We start from the raw sequence: 13,644 nt of genomic DNA, 5'->3' as shown, positions 1-13,644 counted from the left end.
AGTATCATTCCAGGTGCATACAAGATGTGCATTCGATGAGGGGAATTTGAATCTCACTCAGCCAGATTTCTTTGCTGTTTGTGCAAATTTCCTCAAAGGGAGACTTTCAAAAGGTATAGCTTTTGAGTCTATAAAGTTAGAAAACACAAGTAATTTTCCTAAAGAGTGGGAAAGGGCTTAGGGGATTTAAAAATTAAAAACCAGAAAATATACTCCAACCAAAGGAGTTACAAAACAAGTGTAGTAATTTCCTCCCAGAAGGGAATGTGACACCTAGACAAAATTACGTTGTTTATTTTGCATGGTCTTAACTTAAACTATACAAAAAACAGAGAGTGGTGGCAGGAAGTGCCTTTTTGTGTCCCCGGAGGGGATGGGTCTCCCCAAGCGAAGCCTCTGGATAACTCAGGATTAAGCCAAGAATCCTCAGAGCAACTTGCCCAAAACACTAATTGTATTTTTGTCTCTGTCTTTGATTAGTGGCTTAGTCAGCTTTCTGGCTCATTATCATTTTAATCTTTGTTATTATTATTATTATTATTAAAGTACTAAGGCTAAGACTTTAGGTTTATTTTTTATTTTTCCCTAGAGGAAAATAATTTAAATACAAACTTGAAGGTATTTTATATACTCTTTATCTTTGTTAACATCAAGTTAACAACCTTGATGTGGGAATGTTGATTTTTTTTCTACCTCAGTCATCAAATGGTTTAAACAGAAAGCAAAGGCTTCAGGATACCTGGACTCTGTCCTTTGCCATTAGTTGCTTTCCTTGGGTTGCATATCCATCCTACAGCTCAGCAAAGAAAAAAATCGAAGTAGAAAGTGTATATTGGGGTTTACTTTCAGTGATCTACTGTGTTAGAGCAGAACTGGTCAAATATTAACTGTAGAGTACAGGTAGTTGTTATATGGTGTTCACTGTAAACCCAGGTCTTAAGTTACTGTGTTACTTATGTTACTTGCTTTTATTAACAGATAGCAAGCCTTCGCAAGCAGACAACATTTAGGAAAGGATTCTTACATTTAGTAGGAGAGGGAGAGGTGGAGACTGTCATTTCTGGAATTTTCTCTAGGAAGGGCAGATACTGAGTGTGTGAGGGTGTCACCTGTTTCCCCAATAGGTTGTAGTCTCTTTCTAAGGATTTTGAGATTTAATTAATGTAGTCGATGTTTTGTTTGTTCATTTTAATTTTAAAGAATATTACACAAATAACACATGAATACTGAAAAAGCAAACACATTGCAGATAAAAATTCCTTTTAAAACTTACCCCCACCCCAAATCTCCAGTCTCCTCTGCCCCAGCCAGCCCCTGCCAAATGAAATCACTTTTTCAGTTTGATATACATGCTTCCAAACATTCTTCTTACATATATATATATACACACACATATACATATACATGTATATAAAGATATATATCTATAAAATATGTGGTGTTGATTTATTTCTTGATTTTTCATAAGTTGCATTATTCCATATTTATCATTCCAAAACTAGCTTTCTCCCCACCCACTCATCAACATGTCTTAGAGCTTTTATTCTAAGCTCCTCATAACTCTACATTATTAAAACAAACAGCCCTGCTGAATTGTATAGGGTGCCAGGTTGGCTATTCTGTGTATGTTTTTAGCTATTTCCCTATTGATAGACATTAAGATTGTTTCTGATTATTTTTTTCTTTTCACCGCTAAAAACAATAAGACAGAAAACAAGTTTGTCCATATCTACCTATGTACAAATATGACTTTTTTCCCTGAGGTTAAATATTCAGTGGAATGGCCATGCAGAAGAAATTAGAAATTATTCATGTTTTGTTTTAATAGACATGACCAGTTTTCCCTACAACATGACTTTCAGTGGTCAACTCCAGCAAATATTTCTTTTTATTAAGCTTTGGAATGGGCTTACCCTGGGCTCCAGACAAAGCAGAGACAGGAGGGCTATGAGCCGGAGTCTTTGCCTTCTAAGAAGGCTTAAGACTCATGTCTGGGGGACACCTGGGTGGCTCAGTTGGTTAAACATCTGCCTTCTTCTAGGGGTCGCAGTCCCAGGGTCCTGGGATCGAGCCCCGTGTCAGGCTCCCTGCTCAGTGGGGAGTCTGTTCTCCCTCTCCCATTCCCTGTGCTCTCTCTCTCTCTCTGTCAAATAAATAAGATCTTAAAAAAACAAAAAACAAAAAAACCAAAACTCATCTATGGGTCCCCATATATCAACTGGCAAAAGAAAGGCTAAACCAGAAGGTAAAAAAGATTAGTTATTTGTAGAAGGTGGATGGACAGAAATGGGACATGAAGAAGGAGGGAATGGAAACAGGTATTAGAAATGAGGTGGGCACAACACTCCTCTGAGTATATCTAAGCCCTTTCATGCGGCTGTGACTCTTAGAACCAGGGTAATGGTTTACATCCTCCCAGAATAAATAAATCATTCAAATCAACCAGGATGAGGAAAGAACCCAACATGGAACACCAATAATAAGGAATCTAAGTGTATTACAAATAAAGACTATAACTACCCTGGAGGAGATAGGGAAGAAAACACCTAACCTAAGTCACTGAAAAATGATATTTTGGATACTATAAAACTAACTATGCTCTTTTCTTCTCCAGCTGCTTGAAGCTTGGTTGCCATCATGAATGACGCAATCACTGTACGGACCAAGAAGTTCAAGACCAACTGACTATTTCAGCGGAGACAGATGGTCATTGATGTCCTTCACCCCGGAAAGGCAACAGTACCTAAGACAGAAATTCGGGAAACTAGCCAAAATGTACAAGACCACAGCAGATGTCATATTTGGATTTGGATTCAGAACCCATTTTGGTGGTGGCAAGACAACTGGCTTTGGCATGATTTATGATTCCTTGGATTATGCAAAGAAAAATGAACCCAAACATAGACTTGCAAGACATGGTCCGTAGAAGAAGGAAAAGACGTCAAGAAAACAGCAAAAGGAACACAAGAACAGAATGAAGAAAGTCAGGGGGACTGCAAAAGCCAGTGTTGGTGCTGGCAAAAAGCGAGCTGGAGATTGGACACCAGAAGGAAGAAGGATGCTGCAGTGGCTTTAACTGTGGTGATTGTGCATATTTTTCACGAGAGGATGAATAAACTAAGAACGTTAATGTGTCTGGTTGTTTGAAAAAAAATGACTAAGTATGGAAGGCCTGTACGCAGAGGTTGTAGTTTGGTCAGTAAACCTGTTCCTCTCTGCGGGTCTCACAGGGGAATGAGTTAACAATTCTGAAAGCGTTTTATGTGCAGACTAGTCTGGGTCCAATTAGGAGACAGAAACCACAGTCATTTGAACAGGGAAAGTTTAATAAAAAGAATTATTAACTATAACAAGAGAATGGAGAAATGAGTGATGGGCTTGTAAGAAGTAGAGAGAACTCTAAGGAACAGAGGAATAGCATATAGAAGGAGTACCCACCGCTTAGGACTGAGAGAGACAACCCAAGGAAAAGACTCGCTCCTCTAGGGCAGAGATCTAGACCGAGTTGGAGAGGCCATGGCTCACTGAATAGCAGAGAAGCCATTGCAGTGCTGTACTATCAGAACTTGCCAGAAACCCACTCCCTGTGGTTTCAGGAAAACTGTTCACAGGGAGGCATCTCACTGGAGGCACTCTACTATGTAACTGTCCGAAAAGGATACCAGGGAAAGCCGCCAGGCACTGGTGCTTCTGGATGCTGGGTACTGCAGAAGCCAGCAGCTAGAATCTGGTATTGGGGAAGCTGTCTACATGGCAGGAGCCAGACATTGGAGAAGCTGCCTGCAGGGCAGATGCTGGAGGAGCCGCCTACACTGCAGGAAGCCTATGAGAAGGAACACATCAGACCAGGTCTTCCTCCTTTCTCTTGCAATGTCTCTCCATCGCCCTCTACTGACAAAATTCAACATGGTCAGCTGACAAAGGAAAATATTTAAATAGACTGGCTTCATTTTTGCATACCAGATAATGAAGGATGAATTTGGATTTGAGGGACAAGAAACGGAAAACTGGCAGAGTCCACCCCTTTGCCTACTCACCTTCCATAGACTCCCTTTTACACACATTTGAACTCTCATATAACAAAACCTCTCTATAATTCCACCTAACAAGATCCAGCTTTTTATCTTAAAATGAAGAATTTCTTGCTCTCTGCCAAATGAGGAAACAGTCCCAATCAACAGTTATTGTATCCGTCACTGACTATGTTAATTAACTCTTAAATTCATAGTCCCACTGCATAGTCTGTTACCTAAAATCTAAACTGTAAAGTCAGCTTCATCAATTTGTATGCAAAATAAAAACGGGAAGAAGGAGAAAGAAGAAGAAAATGGTTAGCATATACAAATAAACACATATGTATGACAAGCAAATAAAATGGTTCTATAATTGGTCATAAGGCTGTAACTGATATCTATGACTTTCGTCTTCACTACACGTTCGCTATCTCCCTCACCCTCAGGCAAAACCTTAGCTAGTTGGGGTGACCCAAACCTTAATTCCCAGTGACTCTAGGTACTTAATTGTACCTGCTTTTCTTGGTTGCTTTAATTTTCCATTAACCTTTACTATTAGGCATGGAAGTCCTAAGAGGTGCCCTGGAGAACCCCTGAGTATATATGGATAAAGAAATAAATTTAGGTGTATGTATATATGTGTGCACGGATATATTTCCCAGCTCTGTTTGATAAGAGTGCCTAGACACAATGACGTCCCAGTAGCAATGAGCACACTTAGTGTCCAGATCTTGGTTTCAAAAGATGATTCTCCAATAAAAAGAACCAGAAATCCTTGAAGAAATGATTGAGTCTAGCTAGCACTGGGACAGGGAAAATACAAGAGGAACCCACAAAATAAATATTCATTAGCCCATGTTTGTGAATTAAATAACTGAATAAATAAATTAGTGGGGGAAAGGGACAGGAGAATTTCAATTAACAAGTGTAGAAGGAATAAGGGAAATAGAAAAATCAGCACTAGAACATCACAGTAATGATTGTTGCATGCAAGATCCACTCATGGATGCTAAAATTAGCTAGCAAAAGTTTGAGGGTAACAAGATATTTGTGTCATCTAAAAGTATCACCACTAAGAAATTAGAAAGAGAAGATAGTAACTTCATAGTGGAGACACCTGGCAGACACCATCTTAACCAAGTGATCAAAAGTAAAGTTAGAAGGGCACCTGGCTGGCTCAGTCAGTAGAGCCTGATCTCAGGCTCGTGAGTTCAGGCCCCATGTTGGGTGTAGAGTTTACTTAAAAAAAGTAAAATAAGACATAGTGATACCATGTACCCCTGATATGATACACCACATCATTTCTCTGGCATTCTTACCAAAATTTCATAACTTGAATCCATTCTTGAAAAAACATCAGACAAATACAAATTAAGGGACATTTTTGAATACTCTTCAAATGTGTCAAGGTCATGAAAGGCTGAGGACTTCCAGAGATTAGAAACTAAGGAGACATGACAACTAAATGCACTGCAGGTTTCTGGATAGATCCTGGACCAGAAATAGGACTTTAGTGGACCACTGATACTACGTGACAAGAATGACACTTCAATTCTGTGGTCTTCCTCTCAAAAATCCATAACCCCATCTACTCATGAGAGAAACATCAGACGGATTGCAATTGAGGAGCAGCCTACAAAATACCTGATCAGTACTCAAAACTGTCAAGGTCATCAAAAACAAGGAAAGTTGAAGAAACTGTCCCAGCCCAGAGGCTCCTCATGAGGATGACAACTAAATGAGATGTGGTATCCTGGATGGGATCCTGGAACAGAAAAGTGGCATTACAGAAAGAAGAAAAAATCTGAATAAAGTATGGGCTTTAGTTAATAATAATGTATCAATATGGATTCATTTATTGTGGCAAATATACCATACTAATGTAAAATGTTAAAAGAAGTGGAAACTGGGTAGGAGTACATGGGAACTCAGGACTATCTTTTCAGTTTTTCTGTGAATTTCAGACAATTCTAAAATTTAAAAATTTATTTTTTAAAAAGGGACATTATTAGTAGGGAGAATGGCAAAATTCCAATAACGTCTATAGATTACTCAGTAGTATTACATTGTTTCTGGTTTCTATAATTGGGCTATGGTTATATAAGAGGTTCGGGGAAGCTGGGTGGAGCGTATACAGGTACTCTTTGAACTATTTTTGCAACTTTTCTGTAAATTTAAAAATATTTCAAAACCAGTTTTTTTTATACGAGCTTGAAATGTTGCCACTTTTAAAAAAAAGGACTCCAATCTATGGCCTCGCACACCACTCTCAACATTGGCCTCACAACAATATATGCATACTTTTAAAGGTACAAACTATGTTGAGAGTAGCCAATGTACATATGGCTCAATTTTATGGAAAGCAGTTTGGAAGTCATGAACAAAGCTGGAAGCACAACCAAGGCAATAAATGAGACCGCCTGGAGAGTCCCAGGGAAACATTGTGAGACATTACATAATGGCCGCCAGCAGGAATGGAATAATTTATTTTAGGTTTCTAATTTAAAAATATATATTTATGTGCACTGGGGAAGGCCAGTGGAAGTCATCGTCTGACCTCTCCAGAGAAGGGAGGGTGCGCCATTGTCCCCGGACCCTGGCCACCCCTGCCCCCACACCCCCAGCCTATGCTAACCTGCAGGGGATTCACACCTCTGGGGCGGCTACGAATCTGCTGCCTCGGAGGAGGAGGAGGAAAAGGCCTGGCTCAGAGGGTGCTTGCAGACCCCTGGGGGTTCTCTGTACGGTTTTGTTCCTGGTGTGAGGCTGACTTCTCTTGCTCATGAACTTGGCTCAATGCCTTGCTTTGTGTCTGTTTTTGCAATCTGTCACTCCCTTGCTCCATCTCTATTGAAATTTAGTTCTAGAATTTCCTGCTTGCGGGCCTTAGGTTGGGAGACTGGAGTCAGGGCATACTGTGCTTTTTTTTTTTTTTTTTTACTACTGAGAGGCACTGTTTGGCCCATCCCCACAGGGAGGGCATGCCCTACGTGGCTCTGACACCTGGGGTTGTTGCCTGCTGCTTCTAGGTGTGCAAGTTATTCAACTGTGAGGCTCTTCCCCCACTGGCATTAATTCCAGAGGAGTAGAGAAGATGCGCCCTGCAACTGTAAAATGAGCATCCTGTGTTTCTTCCTTCCCTTCTGTCCTTTCTCCCCCACGTGCATCGGCAGTTCCTGTTCCCCGCCGTTTGCCCTGAACTAGTTCCTGCTAAAATGTAAACTGGGGCAGCTAGGGCCTGAGCAGATACTTTGAAACTCTTTTTTCCCCTTGGCTTCTGTGATGGTTAGTTTTTTTTTGTTGTTTGTTTGTTTAAAGATTTTATTTATTTATTTGACAGAGAGATAGTGAGAGAGGGAACACAAGCAGGGGGAGTGGGAGAGGGAGAAGCAGGCTTCCCGCCGATGCGGGGCTCGATCCCAGGACCCTGGGACCATGACCTGAGTGGAAGGCAGACGCTTAACGACTGAGCCACCCAGGCGCCCCTGTGATGGTTAGTTTTATGTGTCAACTTAACTGGGTTAAAGGATGCCCAAATAGCTGGTAAAACATTGTTTCTGGATGTGTCTGTGAAGGTGTTTCCAGAAAAAAATTAGCATTTTAATTGGTGAATTGACTAAAGCAGATGGCCCTCCCCAGTGCAGGTGGGCATTATCCAACTGGTTGAGTAGAACAAAAGGCAGAGGAAAGGCGAATTCTCTCTCTCTCTGCTTGAGCTGAGACATCCATCTTCTCTTGCCCTTGGGCACTGGCACTCCCGGTCTCAGACTTTCAGATACAGTTTGGGACTTACATCATCAGCTCCCAGTTCTCAGACCTTTGGACTTGGACTGATTACACCACCAGCTTTCCCGATTCTGCAGCTGGCAGACAGCCAACTGTAGGACTTCTCAGCCTCCATGACTGCATGAACCAATTCCTATAATAAACCTCCTCTTATATACATCTCTATATATCCTATTGGTTCTGCTTCTCTGGAGAAGCCTAACTAAGACCACTCCCTCTTGGTTGTCTTCCTGTCCCTCTGAACCCTCTTTTCACGGTTCATTATCTCTAGCTTCTTCTTAAACCCCAGCCTTCGAAACAGAGTTGGAAGAGGAAGATTGGGGTTCATGGTGCAGCATCGTCTCCAACTGGCTGTGTGTCATTCAGGCAAACTGGGAAACCTTTGTGAGCCTCAGATCCTTTACCTGTTAAGTGGAGCTCTCAATGGGTGCCTGGAAGGCTCAGGAGGCTGTGCTAAGTGTGAGGTACTGCCCAGGAGAATGAGTTCCCTGAGCGCAGGGACCTCATGACCTTGAGCATGTTCTCTTCCAATGCCTTGCACAGTGCCTGGAATACAGTAGGTACTCAATAAATGCTTGCTAAATTAACAATTGAATCTAAAAATGCTAGTCATTATGATTATGCATTTGTGTATGTCACAAGCCATATATCATTTAGGTTCAAGATGGTACTGGAAAAAAATTTTTTTAAATCTGATAGTAGAAGGCAAATGGAGAGCTAAAATTTATAGGTGCAATAATTTGAGAAATAAAATGGCTGAGTTGCATGGTCGCTCCAGGTTGTTTATTTACTCTGTCTCATTGAGTGGCTTAGTGGGGTCTCTTTCCTCTTGACATATGTGACCTGTCTGGGATCTTTGTTTCTGGACATTGATTACCCAGTTTGAATCCTAACCTGCTGATGCAGCATGCCCATTTCCTTAAGAATAATTTTAGGGCGCCTGTGTGGCTCAGTTGGTTAAGCATCTGCCTTCAGCTCAGGTTATGATCTCTGAGTCCTGGGATCAAGTCCCACATCATCATCATCATCGTCGTCGGGGCTCCCTGCTCAGTGGGGAGCCTGCTTCTCCCTCTCCCTCTGCTCCTCCCCTGCTCCCCCACTAGCTACCTCCCCATACACCTGCTCACTGTTCTTGCTCTCTCTTCCTCTGTCTCTCAAATAAATAAAATCTTTAAGAAAAGAGAGAGAATAATTTTAGAGAAGTCTAGAAAAGCTGATTCCATTGTAAAAGTTCACAAATTCATAAAAGGCATTTGGAAAAAAACAGAAAACTATTCCATAGAGAGATAAGAGAAGGAATGACCTCCTTTAAGCAAGAACAGGATGTTCTGCAAAAGGGACAATCACTAAATAAGAAAGAGCTGCTCTTGGATATTAAGAAATATAATCAAAATTAAAATTCATTAGATTTTGAAGATCTAGTTGAAGAAATTTTCTAAAGCATGGAACAAAGTGACTAGAGATGGAAAATTGTCAATAATGACAAGAAAATTGAAGGATAAACTTAGCATACCTATCACCCAGCTCAGGATTTTCATAAAGAGTAAGCAGAGGAGGGACGCCTGGGGTGGCTCAGTTGGTTAAGCGTCTGCCTTAGGCTCAGGTCATGATTCCAGGGTCCCAGGACGGAGCCCCACATCAGGCTCCCTGCTCAGCGGGGAGTCTGCTTCTCCCTCTGCCCCTCCCCCTTCTCGTGCGCTCTCTCTCATTCTCTCTCTCTCTCAAATAAATAAATAAAATCCTTAAAAAAAAAAAAAGAAGCTAATGAAGGATATGCCCCACTAAAATGAGTGAGAAACCCGGGGCACCTGGGTGGCTCAGGAGGTTAAGAATCCAACTCTTGATTTCGGCTGAGGTCATGACCTCAGGATCATGAGATCGAGCCCCAGCCCCAGCTCCAACTCTGTGCTCCCTCTGTGAGGAGTCAGCTTGAGATTCTCTCTCTCCCTCTCCCTCTGCCCCTCCCCCACTCTCTCTCTGTCTAAATAAGTAAAATCTAAAACAAACAAACAAACAAAATGAGTGAGAAACCCTCAAAGATCCAGAAAATAGGATTCTAACAACAGAGGGAAGAAAAGGGAAGGACAGCTGGGCAGCAGACCTGAAGAATATACAACCTTGACGGGGGTAGGGATTCCTGAAAAAAATCCTGAGAGAAAAGCTAATGTCTCTGACCATGTGCAGAGTTGTATGGGAAAATTTAACAAGGGTTATATTAAAAAGGTAAATACTAACTACACACACATACACACAAACCAAAAAAAGTTGTAACAAGAAAGGAAATATTATCATAAAACACTACTTGCCTTTAAGGTGAATAATGTTTCATAGTTATTATCACAATAATATAAACACTGAATATTGGTTTAACCAAAATTGTAATTTATTAGTCAGGATTCCCAAAAATGAAACAATTCTCAAATGGGATAATTTGAGGAAAATTTCATAAAAGAGGCTTTGATGGCAGGGTGAAAAGAAACCACAAAGGAAGGTGCGGTACCAGTATGAGGGGCTATTACCCACCCTCTCTTCCCCCCTAATACACAGACCTGAGGAGGCAAGGGGGTGGGAGCAGTTCTCAGAAACTGGAGCGAGTACCTGACAGCAGAGCCAGACTTGCAGCCCCCACAGCAACCTAACGTGGTAACTGAGGGTAGAAATACCTTTACTCTCTCCCTCCTCCCCCCCCCAACTGCCTGCCTGTGCCCCACAATGACCCAACCCACCCTGAAGACTGAGGGGCAGAAAGCCCATTGATGGGGTCTGTACAGGTCAGAAGGGTTCTGGAAGGCAGAGGAAGACATCAGGACAAACCTTAGTGGGTGGATAGAGGAAGGGAATGAAAGAGAACACAATTCTCATGTGTCATAAAGAGCAGGAAGTTAGGAGCTAGTCTCTAAATCGGTCAGTCAAGAAAGGCAAGATCAACATATGATCTAGATATATGGCAGCAAACACCAGAAAACAGCAAAAAGAGTTGAAACAAGGTACTCTGGGGAGTGAGAGTGACAAGGGACAGGTCAGAGGACTACTGTTTTCTTTTTGCATCTATTAGAACAAATAAGACGTTCAAAACTTCGTATATGTATAACCTTGATTAAAGTAAAAAAATAATAACATCCAGTCTAATCCTGAGAAAAACATCAGACAAATCCCAACAGAGGGGCATCCTACAAAGTACTTAATGTATGCTCTTCAAAAGTGTCAGGGTCATCAAATACAAGGGAAGTCTGAGAAATGGTCAGTCAAAAGGACCCTGAGACATGACAGCTAAATGTTATGTGGTATCCTGGGTGGGATGCTGGAACAGAAAAAAGATATGAGGTAAAAACTAAGGAAATCTGAATAAAGTTTGGACTTTCATAATGATAATGTATCTATATTGGTTTATTAATTGTAACAAATGTACTATACTACTAATGTAATATGTTAATAAAGGAATCTAGGGACAGGGTATATGGGAACTCTTTTCATTTTTTCTGTAAATTTAAAGTCGTTCTAAAAATAGTCTATTAAAAATAATAAGGAAGTTTACAGTAGAAATAACCTTAAATGACAAGAAAACTATGCATTTTATTTTATTTGTATTATTTAGAAATTTAGTAGGGTTGGATGTTTTTCCATGTTTTCTAATGATTTTTTTGCATTCAAAACATTAAATCCCAGAATTTCAACAGTGATCTTAGTTATTTATTCATTCAACAAGTATGTATCAAATGCCAGCTACACACAGGGTAATACTCTGTGCACAGCACTTGGGACACAGGGACCTTTTCAAAATACAGTCCTGCCATTGCCCTTAAACCTCTCAGAAGTTGCTGGGTACTCTTAGATTCAAAGCAGGGTACAAAGTCCTGCCCACCTATCCCTGCAGGCCTCTTGAGCTCACCTTGTACCATGCTTCCACACCTCACTGCTCTCCAATCACACTGGCCTCCTTTGGTTCCTTGGTTCCCAGTCCCCTCAGGACCTTTGCATATGCTGCTCCCTCTGACTAGAACACTCTTCCTGTCTTTGCTCCCCTCCCGTTTGCCCAGGTATCTCAGCTCAGATATCACTTCCTTAGAGACTTGTAATTATCCCTGGTCATGTAGTTGAGTAATGCCAGTGTCCCCCTTGGAATGTTTGCTTGTTGGTTCTAAGACAGCTGGGACAGTGTCTTGTTGTGGGCAGTATCTGATTTTCCCTACTGGTCCCCGGCTTCTGACATAATGCCTGATGTCATGCAAGGACTCCATCGGTACTTGTTGAATGAATGAGTGAGTGAATGTTAAACAGGATATGGTCCCTAGCCGTCCAGTCTAGTCTAGATCCAAACCAGGATGTTAGCTCCTGACTACTGACTACTGACTGGGTAGTTAGTAGTTAACTCCTTAGCTACTCCCTGAGTTCCAGCTGCCCCTGGGCCTGGCTGCATCAACTCCTGGCCTACTGCTTGCAATAGTAACGTTCACGGACCCTCAGAGCCATTTGTTTACTTCAGACACACAAAAACCCACCGAAGTCTGCATCCCCATCACTCCTGTGTGGCCACCTTAAAAAAACTGACATTCAGAGAGGCTAGGAGAATTGCTCAAAGCCACATGGTTACTGAAAGCCCATATTTGTTGCCGAAAGCCCATATTTCACCTAGTTTTCTTACCGCCTCCTGAACTCTACTTACCCCCAAACTTAGCACCAGCTCTGGTAACAGCGAGCACTTGCACCTGCACCGGGGGTTTTGTCCCGGATGATATGCTCGCGGGGCGGCGCCGTCCGAGATTGTTCGAGCGTCTCCGACCTGGACCACGCGCGCCCCCTAGCGGTTACCGTGGAGCCTGGGCGCCCCCGTCCCCTTTTCCTCCTGGGGAAAAAAATGGGAAGTGGCGCTGCACTCATGAATTCTGTTTTGTGGCAGCAGAACCCACCGCCCCCGGCACTCTGGGGGTGAGGGCCCGTGGATTCCGGGGCGTGGGGTTCGGTCATCCTCTCCAGGTCTAACGCCCGTCCTCGTTCCGAGCGTCTGGGCAGTCTGGGAGGAATCAAGACCAGTTTGGGAAGGCTGCGGGGCGCCCCAAGCAGAGACTCTGTGTGTGTGTGTGTGTGTGTGTGTGTGTGTGAGACTGTGTGTGTGTGTGTGTGGAGGGGGAGGCGGGGTGGAGGGGGGCGGGTGAAGGGACACCTACTTCGTGGGAGCCAAGACTGCCCCTGGCCAGACTGGCATCCAGCCAGCCTCTATAGAGGGCTCTGACAGAGGCTGGGGCTCTCAGCACCATGGTGCTCCCCCAGAGCCTCGGGAAACTTGCACCCCCTCAGCCTGCTGAGAGCCTGGCGGGGGGAGGGGCACTCTTTGCCTTTAATGTCTTGATTAGTATATAAAACATACTACTTGAGTAATACCAAAAATAAATTAGAATTTTGGCCCACTGCTTCTAACCACTGCTTATTAAAATGGTCTTCTCTGCTAAAAATGATTTCAGGATACAAATTATTTCCATCATCACTTTATCCTTTCTTATGTTTCTGGGGATAATTTGACGCCTAACAAAATCCAGTCTTTGTGTTAAGGGTTTTTCTTATCTGGTTAGATTCTAGGTAAATTGGGGAAGTATATTTGCATTTCATCAACAGCTTTTTTTTTTTTATTCTTATGTTAATCCCCATACATTACATCATTAGTTTTAGAGGAAGTGTTCCATGATTCACTGTTTGTGCATAACACCCAGTGTTCCATGCAGAATGTGCCCTCCTCAATACCCACCACCAGGCTAACCCATCCTCCCATCCCCCTCCCCTCTAGAACCCTCAGTTTGTTTTTCAGAGTCCATCGTCTCTCATGGTTCGTCTACCCCTCCTATTTCCCCCC

This window comes from Leptonychotes weddellii, chromosome 1 (assembly GCF_054177405.1).
Source record: "Leptonychotes weddellii isolate Sample4059 chromosome 1, ASM5417740v2, whole genome shotgun sequence".
NCBI lineage: Eukaryota > Metazoa > Chordata > Mammalia > Carnivora > Phocidae > Leptonychotes > Leptonychotes weddellii.
Note: the sequence above shows the minus strand (reverse complement) of the source record.